Source organism: Amblyomma mixtum, chromosome 4, assembly GCF_055824585.1.
Source record: "Amblyomma mixtum isolate Tamu chromosome 4, ASM5582458v1, whole genome shotgun sequence".
In the NCBI taxonomy this organism is placed as follows: domain Eukaryota; kingdom Metazoa; phylum Arthropoda; class Arachnida; order Ixodida; family Ixodidae; genus Amblyomma; species Amblyomma mixtum.
The window spans coordinates 79,706,686-79,725,612 of record NC_143015.1 but is presented as its reverse complement, the minus strand read 5'-3'; positions in this window follow the sequence as shown (position 1 = coordinate 79,725,612).

Below are 18,927 nucleotides of genomic sequence, written 5' to 3'. Positions count from 1 at the left end.
AGTCATTGATCGTTACATATAATTCATGTAGTACGTATGCGATGTTGTTACTTTTCTTGTTTTTGCTTTGTGTACTTTACTGTGTAATTTGCCACCCCCCTGAGCAATGTAACGGGTGACGGGGCCACGTCAGGCAAAAAATAAATTGCCTTTTGTCCCGTCACCTCTGACAAATCGATGTCAAAATAAACTTCACTTCAAAAGGAAGCGGCGAGCGGGCGGCGCCGCGGGGGCACCAGTGGCCGCACAAACCCGGTCAGTGACTCCCGGGAAGCGGCAGACCGCGCCATCCTGGCGGCGTGTCGCCACGGAGGGACAAGGCCACATCGCGCATAGGATGGCCGTCGACGACTCCTACGGTGGGGATTAAGCCTGTCACAAAGATTCCAGGGGAGATCTGCGCGGAGGGAACAAAAGGAAGCGGCGAGCGGGCGGCGCCGCGGGGGCGGCGTGGGGCAGCCGGCGGCTACGACGAAGGTGAAGGCTGCAGAAAGAAAGAAGCAAAAGGCTTAAAAAGGGGAGCCGACGGGAGGAACGGGCAGAGAGGGACGATTCGAACGAGCGGACGAGACGGAGGAAGGCAGAAGACCGGGGCCGCGCATCGACCAGGGAGGCCGGGGTCTAGCCTTCGCCCACGTTCGACCTCCGACAGCACGCTTCCACGCCAGCAGCTCCTCCAACGCCTGGCCGAGAACGAGAGCTGCACAGCCGCAAAGAGTCCCCAGCCCGGCCGCAGAAGACATCCAGCCATTCGTCGAGCCCGTGCCACGACAAGCTGACTGAGCCTCGACGTGGACGAGCCCTACTGCATTTCCCGTAAGCGGCATCAAGCCAGACCCATTAATTAAATCATATTCTAAAATCATTCTTGGAGTCTGTGTATCAATCTCCTCATGCCCAGTGTGGACCCAGGGCCATTTTAAGAAACCGGGCCATCACATTGGTGTCAGAAGTGGGGTCCACACTTTAATCATTGGGCAAAAGCTTGATTGCACCCCCAGCGAGAGGAGCTTGAGGCACTGACTATTCAGTCTAAAATGGATGCGGCCCACTCGAGTGCACAGCCCTTTGGGGCAAGCGTATTTGCTTTGTCAAGCATGGTGGAGAAATTCACTGGCGACGGTCAGGGGCCGTCTATTGTTGAATGTTTTGACATGTTAGATCAGGTGTGCAAAATGGGCGGTTTAAATGATGCACAGCAGCTGGGAATGGCGAAATGTCGCATGTCTGGAGCAGCACATAACTTTGCCTGGAGAGATGAGGAAGTCAGGAAGGCTGGCACGGTGACTGAATTCAAAACCCTGGCGTTTAAATATTTCGACAGGGAACTTCCCAGTGTAAAACTCAGGCGGTTCCTCGACGCTCGACCGGGGCCAAAGGAAGATGCACGCGCGTTTGCCTCCCGCCTTCGCTTCCTGGGGAATGAAACCCTAGCGCGAGAACCGGGACCTGATAGTGCGAGGCAAAAGTACGCTAAAGAGCTGCTGCTGGAGCAAATGAAGTCCCAGTTCCTCATTGGCCTGAGGGATCCAGTGCGCAGGTTTGTCTTGTCTAGAGCACCATCGACTCTTGAAGGAGCGATAGAGGCAGCCGTAGAAGAGGAGCGTAATGAGCTGCTGGTCTCTAGTGAGGAAAGGGTGCGGCTCGTAACGGAGCCAAAAAGCGCAAGAGCCGACGCGGGCGTTATTCAGTTGACTGATAGGCTAGATCGGCTGGAGGCGCTCCTTGCTGAAAGCGCACAGCCGAATAGCAGGAGCAATTTCAGGGACCGTGAACGGAAGCAGGTTCGCTGTTATGCTTGCAAAGGGTACGGTCACATTACTAGATTTTGTCCCGAGCTAAACCGCGAAACGAGTGTGTCAAATGGGCAGCAGCGTGCACAGACCGACACGGAGAGGGAACAACGAGCCACCGCTCCAATGAAACTCGTAGTAGAGTCCCCCGCAGCCCAGCCGGCTGAGGGGAGGAACGGTGGTTGTGCTATTGTAAGCGTTTTTGGAGAGTCCTGCCCGATAGTCAAATTCGTGGTAAACGGGGTCACTTGCAATCTTTTCGTTGACACTGGCTCCCGGATAACGCTCCTCAAGGAAAAGTTTTTCGATTTGCTGACAAGGAAGGGAGACAGGCAGGTGTAAGAGGCCCGCGAATCTCCGAAAGTGCGCTTCGTGGGGATTACAGGAACTGATCTCGGCACAGGAGGACTGTACCTTTTGCGCTTCACAATTGGGAACGGTAGCTTTGACCATCCAAGCTACATTTGTTCAGACGCGGTGTCGCTGCCGGAAGACATATCGGGCCTCGTAGGTCAGGACCTGTTGCGGCAACATGGCATCGATGTCATACTAAGCCAAAACTGTCTTTCCTGTCGCGGAACTTTGGTCCCATTAGCAAACCGAGAGGCTGAGTACGTTGCACGAGTGGACTGTGGGGAACAGAGCGCGGAACAATGCTCGCCAACACATGCAAGTGTTAGTGTTAGGGCAAGGAGAGAAACGGTAGTGCCGTCTGAGATAGAACACAAGCCAGGCAGGGCGCACACAAACGCGGACGCATTAAGTGGAGCTAATTTGGTGCGCACTGTGAATGAGCTTCTTCCAGCTATAGATACAGACGACCTCCGCACCGAGCAGTGGAAGGACAAGGCGCTAGAGAAAATATTTCATGCTGTTTCGGGGGGGATCGCCCGAGACCCCGACAACTGTTACTTTGTTGACAACGAGGGGACACTACGGAAGCGCACCCGGCCCACGCGGTCAGGAAGGCAGGCTGGCCAAGTATGGGAAAGAGCGGTGGTGCCACGGTCAATGGTGACGCACATCTTGAGAGTTTTTCACGATGTCCCGTACGGGGGCCATCTGGGAGTAATGAAGACGCAACGGAGGTTGGAGCGTTACTATTACTGGCAGGGCATGCGTTCCGACGTTAAAGAGTACTGCGCTAACTGCCATTCTTGCCTGGAAAGAAAAACTCCGCTGACGTCTCCATTGCAAGTGGCCCATGACGTAACAGTCGAAACATTACGGGATGCAGCCGACAAAAGGAAAAGGCGGTTCGACTCTAGGGCTAGGGCGGTTCCTTTCAAGGTGGGAGACAGCGTATATCTCGAGTGCGTGCAGGTCAAGGCAGGACTCGCCCGTAAGTTGACGCCCAAATGGAAAGGACCTTACCGCGTAGTAGAGCAGCTATGGCCGGTTAATTTTCGGATTCGGCATATCGCAGGGGCATCGACAGCTGTAGTTCACGCTAAAAGGTTAAAGGAAGCACCAGCATGCTCGCCTCTTTCTGAAACGGCTGCCTCAAGGGGACAGGAGGGGGAGGACGATCTTCGCACGGAGCCCGCCATTGTAAACCACCCTGCATTGCAGAAAAGCGGTCAGAGCAGCCAGCACAAAAAGTTCAGTCCCTGTGATGAACTGGAACACTTCATGAAGTCGCAGCTCGGAAGCGCCCTCCTTGAGGAGGAGGCAGCCCAATCTGGCAGCCTGATTCCACGGACAGCAGCCGAACAAGCTAGGTCAGCTGAACCGGTTCCTGCTCCCTCTCTCATTCCAGCAGCCAGGTACTACCTACGTAGCAGAGTAGTGGACAGGGGGTTGCCTCACTAAGTCTGTATTCCCTTTTGTTTTGTTAGGTACGGCACAAGTGCGATTCTTTTAGTTTCGTTTTGTTTGTTTTCTTGTTTTAAATCTTGTAAATACTGTTAATTATTATTTCATTGTGTGCACTCGAGCGGTATCCACGTGAAAGAATTGTTCTTAAACTTCGGTCTGGCTCGATGCTCGTTGGGAAGGAGGGCGTGATTTTCGTGCAGTCCTGAACAGCGTGCGCGCCCGTGTGTGTGTGTGAGTGTGCGGTGAACTCCTAATGTTCGATGAACATTCTTTTCAAGAAGGAGCGGATGTGACGATTCGTGCGCGTACACCAGTGGCCGCACAAACCCGGTCAGTGACTCCCAGGAGGCGGCAGACCGCGCCATCCTGGCGGCGTGTCGCCACGGAGGGACAAGGCCACATAGCTCATAGGATGGCCGCCGACGACTCCTACGGTGGGGATTAAGCCTGCCACGAAGATTCCAGGGAAGAGCTGCGCGGAGTGGACCCGGTCAGCGACTTTCCCGGGAAGCGGCAGGCTGGCGTCGTGTCGCCACGGAGGGGGCTCGACGCTGTCACGAAGATTCCAGGGGAGATCTGCGCGGAGGGAACAAAAGGAAGCGGCGAGCGGGCGCCGCCGCGGGGGCACCAGTGGCCGCACAAACCCGGTCAGTGACTCCCGGGAAGCGGCAGACCGCACCATCCTGGCGGCGTGTCGCCACGGAGGGACAAGGCCACATCGCGCATAGGATGGCCGTCGACGACTCCTACGGTGGGGATTAAGCCTGTCACGAAGATTCCAGGGGAGATCTGCGCGGAGGGAACAAAAGGAAGCGGCGAGCGGGCGCCGCCGCGGGGGCACCAGTGGCCGCACAAACCCGGTCAGTGACTCCCGGGAAGCGGCAGACCGCACCATCCTGGCGGCGTGTCGCCACGGAGGGACAAGGCCACATCGCGCATAGGATGGCCGTCGACGACTCCTACGGTGGGGATTAAGCCTGTCACAAAGATTCCAGGGAGATCTGCGCGGAGGGAACAAAAGGAAGCGGCGAGCGGGCGGCGCCGCGGGGGCGGCGTGGGGCAGCCGGCGGCTACGGCGAAGGTGAAGGCTGCAGAAAGAAAGAAGCAAAAGGCTTAAAAAGGGGGAGCCGACGGGAGGAACGGGCAGAGAGGGACGATTCGAACGAGCGGACGAGACGGAGGAAGGCAGAAGACCGGGGCCGCGCATCGACCAGGGAGCCCGGGGTCTAGCCTTGGCCCACGTTCGACCTCCGACAGCACGCTTCCACGCCAGCAGCTCCGCCAACGCCTGGCCGAGAACGAGAGCTGCACAGCCGCAAAGAGTCCCCAGCCCGGCCGCAGAAGACATCCAGCCATTCGTCGAGCCCGTGCCACGACAAGCTGACTGAGCCTCGACGTGGACGAGCCCTACTGCATTTCCCGTAAGCGGCATCAAGCCAGACCCATTAATTAAATCATATTCTAAAATCATTCTTGGAGTCTGTGTATCAATCTCCTCATGCCCAGTGTGGACCCAGGGCCATTTTAAGAAACCGGGCCATCACAATATGAAAGGAGACTTCAAAGACTTGAAAAGTTACAGGCCGATCAGCTTCTTCTCCGTTGCCTACAAAGTACTAAGGTAATCGCTAATAAAGTCAGGACAACCTTAGACTTCAGCCAACCAAATGGTCAGGCAGGCTTTCGTAAAGGATACTCGACAATAGACCATATCCACGCTATCAATCAGGTGATAAAGGAATGCGCACAATATAACCAACCCCTGTATATAACCTTCATTGATTATGAGAAAGCACTTGACTCAGTGGACACCTCTGCTGTCATGCAGGCATTGTGAAATCAGGGTGTAGAAGAGTGTTATTGCAATTATTGAAAAATATTGATAACGATTGCACAGCTACCTTACTCCTCCATAAAGTCAGTAATAAAATTCCAATAAGGAAGGTTGTCAGGCCTGGAGACACTATCTTGGCAATGCTATTCACCGCCTGTTTACACGAGGTATTCCGAGGCCTAAATTATGGACAGTTGGGGATAATATTTAATGAAGAATACCCAAGTAGTCTGCGATTTGCTGATGACATTGCCTTGCTAAGTCGCTCAAGACATGAACTGCAAAGCATGATCAGTAACTTAGACAGGCAGGGTAGAATGGTGGGTCTAAAAATTAACATGCAGAAAACTAAAGTAATGTTCAACAGTTTAGCAAGGGAACAGCAGTTCGCCATTGGCAGCGAGATGCTGGATGTAGTCAGGGAATATGTCTACTTAGCGTAGGTAGTGACCGCTGATCCAGATAATGAGAGGGAAATAACTAGAAGAATACGACTGGGATGGAGCTCATATGGCAGGTACTTTCAGATCATGGATGGTAGTTTACCGATATCCCCCAAGAGAAAAGTAAACAGCGGCTGTATCTTACCGGTACTCAGGTAAGGATCAGAAACGTGGAGTCTAACAAAGAAGGTTCAGATTAAGTTAGGGACAACGCAGCGAGCTATGGAAGGAAAAATGATAGGCTTAAAGGTACGAGATCGCAAGCGGGTTGAGTGGGTGAGGAAATAAACGCGGTTAAATGTCGTCCTATAGTCTAAATCAAGAGGAAGAAATGTGCTTGGCCAGGGCATGCAATGCGAAGGCGAAATAACAGCTTGTCCTTAAGGGTAATGGAGTATATTTCAAGAGAAGGCAAGCGCAGCAGTGGGCGGCTGGAAGTTAGGTGGCCGGATGAGATTAAGAAGTTTGCGGGGATAGCGTGGCCGCAACTTGCAACATGGGAGAGGCATGGGAGACATAGGACAAGCTTTTGTCCTGCAGTTGGCGTAGTCAGATTGATGATTATGATAATCAAGAGTCTTAACATAATGCCTTCCAACCCAGCTGAGAAGAATGCAGAGATAGTGGGCAGAAAAGCGCGGCAGGTGTTGTCTACCTTTAACGAGTGTATATCTGTGTGGCGGAGATAAACTATTGCGCTCCCGGTGTCCCACTTGCTATTGGTGCTGACCTGCAACTCTCCATTTTTGAAATATATTCCTGTTTCTGAGCAGTCTGAGCTGAGACGAGCAGTTCTAAACAACGCAAGTGGCCCGCCAGTCTAATAATCGTCTAGTTTCAGACAAATAAATCAGAACGTCAGATTTTAATAGCTGAGTTTTATGAGGAATTTCACAACAGGTAAAACGAAGGAGCCCTTCACCACATCGACTACATGACTGAAACCTCCTCTGCCGCAATGAATGCAAATGTTGTACCCGACACTTGACGCATGGCAACATCCGCAATCATCTTTCACCATTTTGAATCTGTGCGCTGAAGATGAGTCTGAGGATTCGCGAACATTAACTCTCGTCAAAAAAGAAAAAGAAGCCAGCGGTTCCACCACACATTTCCTGTTTGCACTGTTGTGTGCTTCCGACTACCTGGTGGACAGACGCTCTCCCGGTATGAGACCGCTGCCGCAGTTAAAGATACTATCAGGGAATCCCTATGGCTACACTGCTGGCGATTTCACTTCGGAGCTTTCTTTTGTTGTCACCGTTTTACTCGCAAGCCCTCACCTAGTCGGTGGAATGTCCGTACCTAATTGCATAATGCGCCTCCGCAAAAGCCTAACTTGCGTCTACATTACCTGACGAATACGCGCGTATGTCAATGAACAACAGGAACGCACAAAGCCTCTAAAGGCGCAGTCTCAGCGAGCAACAGGCGGGAGGTCAGATCGTCAACAGCGCCTCGCACGTCTCCATACACCGCCCCGCAGCGGAGAGCTTGCGTCAAACACTCCGCATTCCGGCCGGAGGGGACCTCGCTAATTCGCCTTCCGGTGGCGTCACTCTTACGAACCTTTTGAACGGACGCGTGTCGCGTTCGGCCCTTCCCTCTCCTCCTCGTATTCAGTGAACTGCGCCCAGCCAATAACGCCGCCTTCGGCGCAGGGGAGCTAAACCACAAAAGGAGTTAACGAAAAGGAGAGAGTGGCACTGTGCGTGACTGTGCCTGTGTGAGTCTTTGGCAGAGCTTCCCTCGCTTCTGAGCGAGGAGGCAAAGACCTGTAACCTCGTTTGCCCCTATAGTAGGCCTGCAGAGTCGTTATCGCCGTCACATCAGGCTCTGAATTATCACGTCCCACTCACTAGTTCCGTGCAGCAAGAGCAGAGCCGAGACCACACCGAACTTCTCCGACTGCTACGCGGATTGATATAGTCCGAGATTTTCGGGCATCTTCGTATCTAAAAGCTACCCTGCTGCACGAGCGGCACTGTGCTACGCAAAGGTATTTGCAGAGACGAGTACTCCAAATTCTGTATTCGGTGAAAAAAACAAGAATCGCTGATATGAAGAAAATTCCAGCTGGCGCAGTACGGTGGCAGTGGAACTTGTTCACCCTTCTGAGTGGATCGTGCAGAGCGGCAGTCTTGGCGGCGCTGCGTCGAATTGAGGACGCAAAGTTTAGCGAGGGAGCGTGCCGACGGCTGCTTGCGCCAGCGGCGGTTTTGTAGAGGGGCTATGGAACGCTGGCATCGCGGCCGCGGGAAAACGCGGTCTCCGGTGGCCGACGGCGCCAGAGCGGAAAAACCGGAAGGACGCATCGACGTTGTCGCGGAACCTTGTCGACGCGTTTTTATTTCTTTCTTTGTAGACTTTGGTCAGATGGGCGGGCCGTTTAGACGCGTAGACTTGCGATCGGTCGTTCGGTGAATTGTCTTAACGTCGCTCACGAAGCAGGTAAACTGCTGTCCAGTATAGAGGTTGGTAATTGAGCAACAGCTGTAAGGTAAAGCGCGTAGATTCGTATAATGATGCGACGGCTACAACGAACTGATTTTTCAGTTTCCTTAGCAATTCTCTTACCAGATGTACGCCTTTACTCACGTTCAAACTTACGATGGTTCCTACTTTATGAGGGGCAACTAAATGAGGAATGACAGCTTTTTGGGTACCAGTGAATGCCTTCGTATAGAAGGCTTAGCGGCTATGCAGTTCTGGCATTGCAACGCTGCTGATTGAGGATCCCAGTTTCAAAGGATTCTTCCGAAGGTGTATAGACTCCCCTGCCTTATATCCCTGATACAGTTCTCGCAAATGAGATCATCCGCTAACGTCGATCAGATCCGTAATGGAACTGTTATCTTGCGGGAGAAGGCAGCACCCAAGCAGTGGCTTTGCATGTACACAAGTGTGGCTTCATTTGATTCATTTACTCCGTTACCACCTCGCACAAACTATGATATCTGGGAAGAGGTGGACATTTATATACAGAGTATCGAAGCTTTTTTGCGGCACAAAGCAAGACGGAAGGCGCCGCTGAACATAGCTGTCCTTGTCGTGTTCCTCGAACCATTACAATCTCAGCAGTGTCACGCAAGCACACCTATGTAACAACATAAGGGTCCTTGCTATCTTGCGCAGCTGTCGTACATGGGGTCACTCCTGGGCTACCAATTACAGGCGCATGCAAGTCGTGCTGACAATACTTTTGCTGGTACCATATGCGCCCAGTACTAAATGCCCAAAAGAAAGTGTGTTTCGTCACCCACCGATATGTACACCTTGGCCGGGAGCGAACGCATGCAAGGCTTCGAAATCCGACAAACCAAGCTGTTGGACGAGTCGGTGACGGTCTTCCATAGTTACAGCACGAAGGACAGGAGAAGAGAGGACAACAGAACACAGCGCTGTGTTGTGTCGTCCTCACTTGTCCTGTCTCTCGCGCTTTAACTATGGAAGCTTCGAAATCGATCTCCGTACCGTGCAAGCGAGGCGTACAGACGAGGCTTGGCATACAGTCCATGTCTGTCTCTTTTGACTACGACGTACAAGATATTCAACGCTGTTTAATGAGCCTGTTGTGTACCCAGCTCAGTAAGGTTTTATCCCCAAAGCTCTGGCGGCATTAAAAACCTAGCGTACTTCAGCAATATCCCGTACGGGCTGGTGTTGCTATCCGCCGCCAAATAATTACACTTGCCGAAGTCTTCCCTTCTCGTTGTTCTGAGTGGAGACACGTGTGCGTCAGTTTTCTCGCCAGGACGCAGTTAGGATCTGCAAAAAATTCTAAGGTAATTTGTTTTTTAATTGTGACCCTAGAAGCTACATATCACTTCTATAAGCTGTCGATTTTCCTTTCTGCATTTCGCGTCCATTCGGTCCGCTGTCAGGGGTCACTCACTGAATATACCGGCGGCTTTCAAGCGCCTCTGGCAAGCTACCCGGTCATTCAGTGGTTGAAGACCCAGTCTCATCATTTGGCTGCATATGGCAGCTACGGCCGCCAGTGGTCAGGTCCTATCACCTGCTGTTGCAGAGCGCTGCGATACACCGACGTACAAGATATTCAGTGCTGTTTAATGAGCCTGTTGTGTACCCAGCTCAGTAAGGTTTTATCCCCAAAGCACTGGCGGCATTGAAAACCTAGCGTACTTCAGCAATATCCCGTACGCGCTGGTGTTGCTATCCGCCGCCAAATAATTACACTTGCCGAAGTCTTCCCTTCTCGTTGTTCTGAGTGGAGACACGTGTGCGTCAGTTTCCTCGCCAGGACGCAGTTAGGATCTGCAAAAAACTCTAAGGTAATTTATTTTTTAATTGTGACCCTAGAAGCTACATATCACTTCTATAAGCTGTCGATTTTCCTTTCTGCATTTCGTGTCCATTCGGTGCGCTGTCAGGGGTCACTCACTGAATATACCGGCGGCTTTCAAGCGCCTCTGGCAAGCTACCCGGTCATTCAGTGGTTGAAGACCCAGTCTCATCATTTGGCTGCATATGGCAGCTACGGCCGCCAGTGGTCAGGTCCTATCGCCTGCTGTTGCAGAGCGCTGCGATACACCCCACCATTGGCTGCATATTGCATCCAACTTCAGCTAATAGGAAGTTACGGTCGCCAACCACCCAATGGTCGGGTCGCTTGCCCCAGATGCTTGAAAGCCGCGGGTATTTATGAGTGACCACTGAGAGAGGACCGAATCGATGCGAAATGGACAACGAAAAATGTATAGCGTATAGAATACGGCCTCAGGTGTCCTACACGGGAATTACTCGGGTAAGCTCGGGTAAGTTCGGAGGGGCGACGCACCAGCCGCGCGGAAGGTTGCTCAGTAGAATAGACAACGTCCGCACAATCCCTGCCAGTGGCTGTGATAGAAACAGCAACCTGCCACTCCAGTGGCGCATCGCTTAACCGTTGCCCCGCTGCGCCGCCATTCATGAATGTTAAGTAGAGAAGGACCAATTCTGCCTGTAGCGTGTCATCTCCTTAAGGCGGAGCTTAAATGCACCCTCCAATTTAAGAATGAACACCTGCTTGCACACGTCTACTCGGTTTAAACCCTACCAATCATTTTAATACCCTGAAATGGCGCGTACTGTAAGCACGTGGCCCATAGCTTACACTGCTGTGCCTGATATCGAGACACATTTCCCCTCACACGCCTCGGTAGCAGCTGCGGCGTCTGCTTCGGGTACTGAGGTAGCAGAATCAGCACACCTAGTACGGGCGTACTGCTATTTGCCCGCACGCTCCTTAACTGACGCCCTTGGCGATTACTTAATATCTCTGCTCCCGCTTCGCAACCTCTGTTTGATCCGTATAGGGCACAAAAACATTCCGTTTGCTTGCTTTTACTTGGTTTACACGATCTAAATCAGCTTCAACAGCTGACTAGCTTCGCGCAACATCAATGGAGTTGTTCCTGGCCCCCGGTGCGTCGTTCGCGCCAGGAGCGTTTCTTACCGCTACACGCAATAATTGACTGTCAGACAGAGGCCAACCTTGGATTTGACTTTCTGTGCACAAGATATAGCCCATCGAGATATATGCGGGAACATTCGGTTCACACCACTACAAGGCAAAATATCACTGTAGAGACCGACGAGCCATATACATATAAAAGCATTATAAATCCACCATACCTTTGACTATGGACCGCGCAGCGAATCTCGCACATCGCGCGCGCTACAGCAGTTCCTTGAAATTAAATTATATGAAGCGCGCACGCACAAAAGCGGCAAAGATTATGCTGCGGACGAGGCTCTATACTGCCGCAATCGTAAACGATCGCAAACACGTATGCACTTACAGACCAGGGTTGACCGCCACTCTATGGTCTGGAGATGTACGCTTGAAGGTTGTCCGCGTGGGCTTCTGCCGGGCATAAACCCGCAGCTTGAATATATTCTCCACAGTGAAGTGTCAACAACAAATCTAAATTCTGAAATTACCACTCCTATTCGCGAGCGCCATGGGCATCTAAAGATGGCCTCCGATATAGATTGCTTCTACGGTCCAGCGGAATAGAGGGACCAATAATTTTCGGCCCAGCTTCGGAGTCAGGCACGTTGGTGCGGGCTGCTTCAAAAAGCTAAAGTCAACGGATGGTCAATTCTTATTATAGAGGCAATGCATGTCGGCAAAACATACAGGTACTGTCATGCTTTATCGAGGCTTTCAACTGAGATATGAAATTGAAAGATGAAAGGCTCCACAACACAAAACAATGAATTGAATGAAAAAATCGGGGTATTTTGTGTACCAAACACAAAACCAACGTGGCAAAGTGAAAATTAGAAATTCCTCACAGTTTCTATAACGTGCACAGACGCTTCTTTAACAGACGCGTTTTCACAACTCTTACAGTGAAAAGCAGATTTTGTTGTCCGAACATGAACCCGCTGTATTGTGATCAGCAGTTGAGTGCTGTGGCACCTGGAGGCGCCGCCACGGACTCAGTGCGTTCGAATAAATCGGGTGTTGATTGTATCGCGTGTGGGTTAAACTTCCTGAAGCTGCTAGAGCACTATGAGGGGTGCTGCAGTGGAGAACTCGGGATTAATTTAAGCCACCCGGAGTTACTTATCCCTCACTAATATCGCACAGCACGTTGACGTTTCACTCGGGATATGGTGAGCGTGCTTTGAAGATGTAAATATTGAAGCTTGCTTATTCTTTCCACAAAATTTTGAATGTAACAGTGAAAGGTGAAAATATGCACTCAATGCTTTCGAAAAGCTAGCGAGCCTACTCTACGACTAGGACCGCTTCCAAGGACGTCTGAGAGGGTAGGTGGGTAGAACATGGTAAGAAAACCAAAAAGTTGGTGTCAGCGCGCTGAGACGTTCGAGAAGGGCGACATATATAGTTAGCTTTCATTGCGAGGTATGTAATAGCAGTAAAATTGGAAGTGCATGCCCGGCTATGTTCGCTGTTTTCAGTCTCAGTCCCTTGCCAACGGCCCTGAAAAATATAGCCGTTAATCAGCCGAAACTCCCAACGCAGCAAAGCACAACACCATTTTTATTCAGGCTGCAACATGTAAGCTTTTAACGCTGATGACTTGCCGCATGATTTTTTTCCCGGTCTGCGTACTGACATCAAGAAAAAAGTTGATATGATGTTTTAATTTTACTTCCTGCTCCTGACTGCAGTTTTGGCGCCGAAAACTAGACCAATCACATTACGGCCCTTACAGAGCCTTTGATGACGTGTTCACATATTTTATTTATTTATTTTATTTAGACAGCATTTTGAGTGCAAAGGCGACAGTACCTTATAGGCAAAATTCTTGTGCGAAATAAAAGGGTACAATACCACCACAACTTAAGGCAAACCGCGAAACAGAGGAGGCGTTTCTAACAAATATTCAAATAAAAATTACAGTAATGAAAATGCTATAAGAAACAATACATGACAAGGGTATAGAAAGATGAGCTGTACTTAGCCTCAATAGAGATTCATTTAGTGACGGGCTGCTGACTGTATGATTTGTTAGTGCGCTCCATTGCCTGACTGCTTGCGGGAAATAAGAATACCTAAATGTGTAACAATGAAATCTAAATTCGGTTAGAAGTTTAAGACCTTTTCTGCGTGTGTTTCCTGTTAATGAAGGAGGCAGGTACTGGTTTACGTCCACTTTAAGGACTCCATTCAAAAGTTGGTAAAGAAATTTCAGGCGTAAGAAACGGGCTAGACTGCTGATAGTGAGAAGACAAACTTGGTTAAGGAGATTGCTTGGAGAGTCGTTTCGTCTGTAGTTATTAAAATAAATCGAACTGCCCTCATCTGGACACCGTCTAGTTTCGGTATTAGTTGTTTTCTGCAAGGCAAGCAGCAGATAATATTGTATTCAAGTATAAAGCGAACCAGGGATGTGTATGCCACTAACTTAGTAGAAAGTGATGCAGACGGTTTAGATCCTTTGATCGATACCTTTACCCCTTCCGAAATTAAAATTCATGTGTCTTCCGCGATATCCGAGTCGAAGCCGGACAAAATAGCGCCTCACGTCTTACATATTTAAGCATTTCTAGTTTATCGCTGCATATCTTGTTGCGAGGCAGGAACCCAAGCTAGCCATTGCCGACTCCGGCACTGCCAACGAATGCGTAATGGTCTCTTTGCCGGAGAGGCCAGCACAAACTGAGTGTAATGGGCAAGAAATTTAAAAAACAAATAAAATATAGCAGGTGCACAGAAATGGCGTTTTTATCTCCTGCCATATCTTGAACTGTATTGTAATGTAGTCATATGTATGTAAATTGTAACTGCGCAACGACCCCGCGGCAACCGAACATGTACTTCTCGTCAGCACTGACGTCAAATTCAAATCATCCTCAACTTATAAATTCTGAGTGTTCGTGTCACTGAAAAGAGTAAAAAAATAGATTGCTTTTTTTGTGTGCTGTATATTGGCAAGCATTACAAATAAATAGCGTCGTCGAGAGGCACTTCCGTCTTGATTCATATTGGTAAGCTATAGTTTGTAACCCTGAAAATTCCTATCGTATGTATGTACTCTATCGCGATCTTACTCTCCTGGCTGTTCTTTCCTGTAGTGAAGATTTAAGTCACTGATTCGTTAAGATAGGTATGATATCCCTCTCACTATGAGCTGCAAACCGTAACGTGCGCGGTCATCTCAGTTATTGAGACACTGTGAAGACAGCGGGGATGGGGATTCATGCAGCTAGCCGTTGGAAAGAACAAAATATTCAGTGTTTGTGGAAAGTGGATTGTCTGTGTGAAGGCACGTTGATTAACTAAAAAAACGCAAACCTGATTTGGTTAACTTCGTCCGCGTTTAATGTCACTTTTAGCATGTTAGTACTCCCATTTCACTTGCAACACTTCAGTGCTTGTAAAGAGCTGGCTTCCGAGAATGTCGAACACTACTGAATTTTCCTTCCAGTTATTTTAAATCCAACAGCTAAAATTTTCGTTTTTGCGTCTTTAGCGATGTGCTTCAATTTCTCTCTAGCGTTAGTAAGCATGCAATGTCATCAGCAAATGAGAAAAACAAGTTATTTTTGATTTCTTTTAAGTAGTTCCCGTATGCAGAACTTTGAATAAGTCTTGTAAAGATGCAGTGAACAACGGCGGAGAGATTCTGTCGCCATGGCCAACAACTTTTCTCAAAGGTAGGCCGTTATGAGTTTCACATACAAGGTTTTAAAGATAACTTTGCGCCCTGCCAGCATTGCAGGCCTGCGCCAAGGCATTTGCTCTTCGAAGCACTCCTGCAAGACAGTACAGCGGCATCCTCGAGCATCTTGATCTCGAATATGCAGACAGCTTTGGCGAACCTTTCTGTCCGCCGCATTTCTTTATACAGTACATCAGCTAATGCAAGAGGGCTGAATGCCGGCCCTGCCCAGCTCGGACTTCTAGGAGCAACAAGCCTTCGTCGAAAGAGCACGGGCAGAAGCTTTTACCAACGGTGTCCTGGACTAGGTACCCGAACAGTCTTCCCTTAACCCAAGCCTTTTTGGCTTTCAATAAACCTTTTCGTCATCCTCATTAGGAAAAGCGGCCGAAAAGTTACACTCGGTAGATTGAAAACACGGGTTGCGTTCAGTCCTGAGTTGAATACGCAGTTGTTTTGAATGTGACGTCTATCGCAATGGTAAAGAAAATTGGCACGGACACCTAATTTCATTATGCGTGGGCAGTGCGATAACAGTAACAGCTGTTGATGCCTTTACCGGAAGTCACGTCACTTCCAGCCTGGTGGCGTAACTTCCCGCCAACCAATAGGAATGCTGCCGTTTGGTAAAGTCATTTCCTTACAGCCAATGGGAATCTTGCGTGACCAGCAGGGCGCTGCAGTTTCAGTTAACAGCGACGGTGACCTTCAGCGGAGATTTTACAATGAAACTAAACGGAAACGTTCAGTCTACCCCGCATTACCTACACTTGGCGAGTCTACAGATGCACTGTTCACACCACAGGGCGCGATGCTCAGGCTTCTCGTGTAAATGAGCACCACCTTCTGTGCTATTTGTGCTCGTGGTTAACTGTAATGCTCGCACGGAGCAAAAGCTTTGCGAGGCATTTGCGGACCCGGGAGCATCCGCGAATGTCGCAATCATGCTGCTTGGAATATTCGCGCCGAACTTCAAGCAAATAATAAACGCAATAAAAAGCATGCCCAGCTTTCCTCGACTTCAGCAACTAGAGTTATCTGTTGGCAGCTAGTAGTAGACATAGTATAAATCATTAGTAATATTTTACACTTGTAGATCAGAGAAATGCAGAAAATGCGCAGGGATTGTGAAATTTAAAGTTGATTTATCTAACATTCATTGCAGTGAGAAGAGGGTACATTGGGCGAAAACTGCTTAAGACAACTTAAAGTATTACCCACTGCCCCAGGTATACATCGACAGCAGTATGCTCGCGTACAACCGCCTTGAGTATAACCTAATCCGCCTAAGAAAGAAAATAAGAAAGCGAAAATGGTGGTCTTCTTTTGAGCGAACATGGTGGCTATCACGGCTGACTCTTCCAGCTCCCCCGAAATCTGACTAACAAAACAGTTCTACACTTGCACCAACTATTTCCGACGGCCATAGACAATCAATAAGGTGTACTGAACATTTTACATGACCACGGTTACTTTTAGTGTTTGGCTCCATGCGGAACGTGGTGGCAGACTAGAAGTGCTTATCCAAATTTCCTGGGCTTGGCCCTGCACTGCTTTCTAGTCTACACCGGCACAACTTCGTAATACTGACTGTATCTGAAGTTCGTCAGCCGGAAGCCATCTGGGCAAATGGTTTCATACGCAGCAGGCGGATTCTTTAGAGACACCAAAACATTACCAGATCATTACTTCTGTGTTTCTGTAGCTTCCTCCACCCTATGCTCCTGCGGTACCTGCCTTACACGAAGTGCGAGTTAAGGAATCAGATTAATTTTACAACCAATAAACGCTGCGTAGTAGGACCGGTTATACTGTACTCAATATTCTGTACCCGCATTTCTAATAATACTCGTAATAATAATGCAAATATTGCTTTATGTATCTTAATACAGAAAGCCGTTTTCCAGCCTCCGACCTAGGAAGCGGAGCTTGGGAGGGGAAATGGGCGATCCAGCGAGAAGAACTGCTCGCAGGTCATGAAAACCACTGCCAAGTGATCAAAATGAAACAGACGAATAAACAAACAGCCATCTTAGAAATCAAAATTTAGACATCGTACTCTTAACAAAAAGTACAGTTGTTAACATGCAACATAAAATTGGAACGCCACTTCCTCGGCAAATAAACCAACACTCAATAAATATTCATGGAAGGTAATTTTTCGCATGCAACGCAAAATATCAAAACCAAACAATTCAATTGTGCCGAAGAACCATTAAGTATCAGAACATTGGAGCCAAAGTATTGTCTGTAATTTTCTCACAGATCGAATTTTCTACCCAATGGTAGCAGATGCTTGTTCTCTTGCCTAATGTTATTCATTTCACTGCTAATATTCAATATATTAGGACAAGCGGGAACATGAAAGTCGCGGGTTCTTCGACCGTAATTCGTGAAAATGCGGAGAATGACAACTTTTTGCACTGAGCAACAAGGCCAAACTTCCATACTCTCGTTTTATTACGCTTTAGAAAAGCATTGTGGGTTATTCTGATAACGTGACCTTTAGTTTAATGCCACTTACTAAAAATGAGCCCCCTTTCATGGATCGATAAAAGTGCACCGTTTGTTCCAAAATTTTAGCGACTACTTCAGCTATTATATAGTAATCAAGGGACCTTAGGATAATGTTTGTCAAATTGTGGAAGTTTCTACTCAAATATTCATTGGCATTAATGTTGCCTTACCACTCCTGCTTTCTTCTAATACATCTGATGTCGTCATGCTTTGTGTATACATGATGCAATTTTTTTTAACTCAATATCTCCGCTCACCTTCAAAAGACCTGCCACTTTCTCCATCTGCAATAGAAGCAAAATCACTTTGCTAGCTTGTTAGCTCTAGTTAGCTGATGTGTTGGCACTGCAGCTGCACAACTATTCTATGAATCGTGAGTTTTTTGCCTCCATGCAAAGTCTCAATTTGCTAATCGAAATTGCCATCGTAGTTACTGATGGCACTGCCCTCTGTCGCTTATTATGCGCAGATGATTTCTGGTTGTGCTGCTGTCAATCTTCCTCCGTGCACTAAAGATTGCAAAATGCCTTATTTCGTTTACTTCGTTTTATCGCCTGATTACCACTGATTGATTTTCTCCGTTCATCATGCCTCTCTTGTCTGTCGAGCTCGATACTTTTGAGATGCGTTTCCTTTTAAAATCTTTTGTTTGATTGGAGCCTAGCTCAAAATCCTGCGTAGGTATCTTACACCATCATCTTCACCGCTGTCTCTACGTCCACAGCAGGAGGACAAAGATGCCTCCCATACCCCTCCAATTAACGCCTTCCTCTGCCTGCTGCACCCACCTTATCCCCACAAACTTGCTAATCTTATCCTCCCACCTGAGTTTCTACCGCCCCATGCTACGCTTGCTTTCTCTTGGAATCCAGTGCATTACAATTAAAGGGACAGTGAGGAGAGCACTATTAATATTTTTTTTACAGCAAAATCCGATAGTTCAGCATGTCATGGCTTTGTTGCCACTTGGCCGGCAGCGAAAGATGCATTTATTTCTAAGAAATTTGGATTCGAAGTTGACAAAGTTTTCCCGCCGCTCTGATTCAAACTTGGGATTCTCCTATGACGACACAGGACTAAGTGACGTGAAACATGACGTGCACATGACGTAACGCAGACTCCGTGACTTCTGACGGCCAGCAGTGCGGCCTGGCAGCAGCCGTAAAGAAAGCTACTGCCGGCAGCACGTTGAAGGCATCTATTGGCTATTGCGGCCGTCGCTACCGTCGCTTCGTCTATGTTTGCACCGGCGTTTTGCCAGCGTTACGATGGATCCCGTTCTCGAAGTCGTCAACGAAGTTCTCGCAAATAGACACCTTTAGCATACCGTGTACCTTGTTACCGCTAGCGGAATACCGGGAGCCCAGATAACGCAGGTG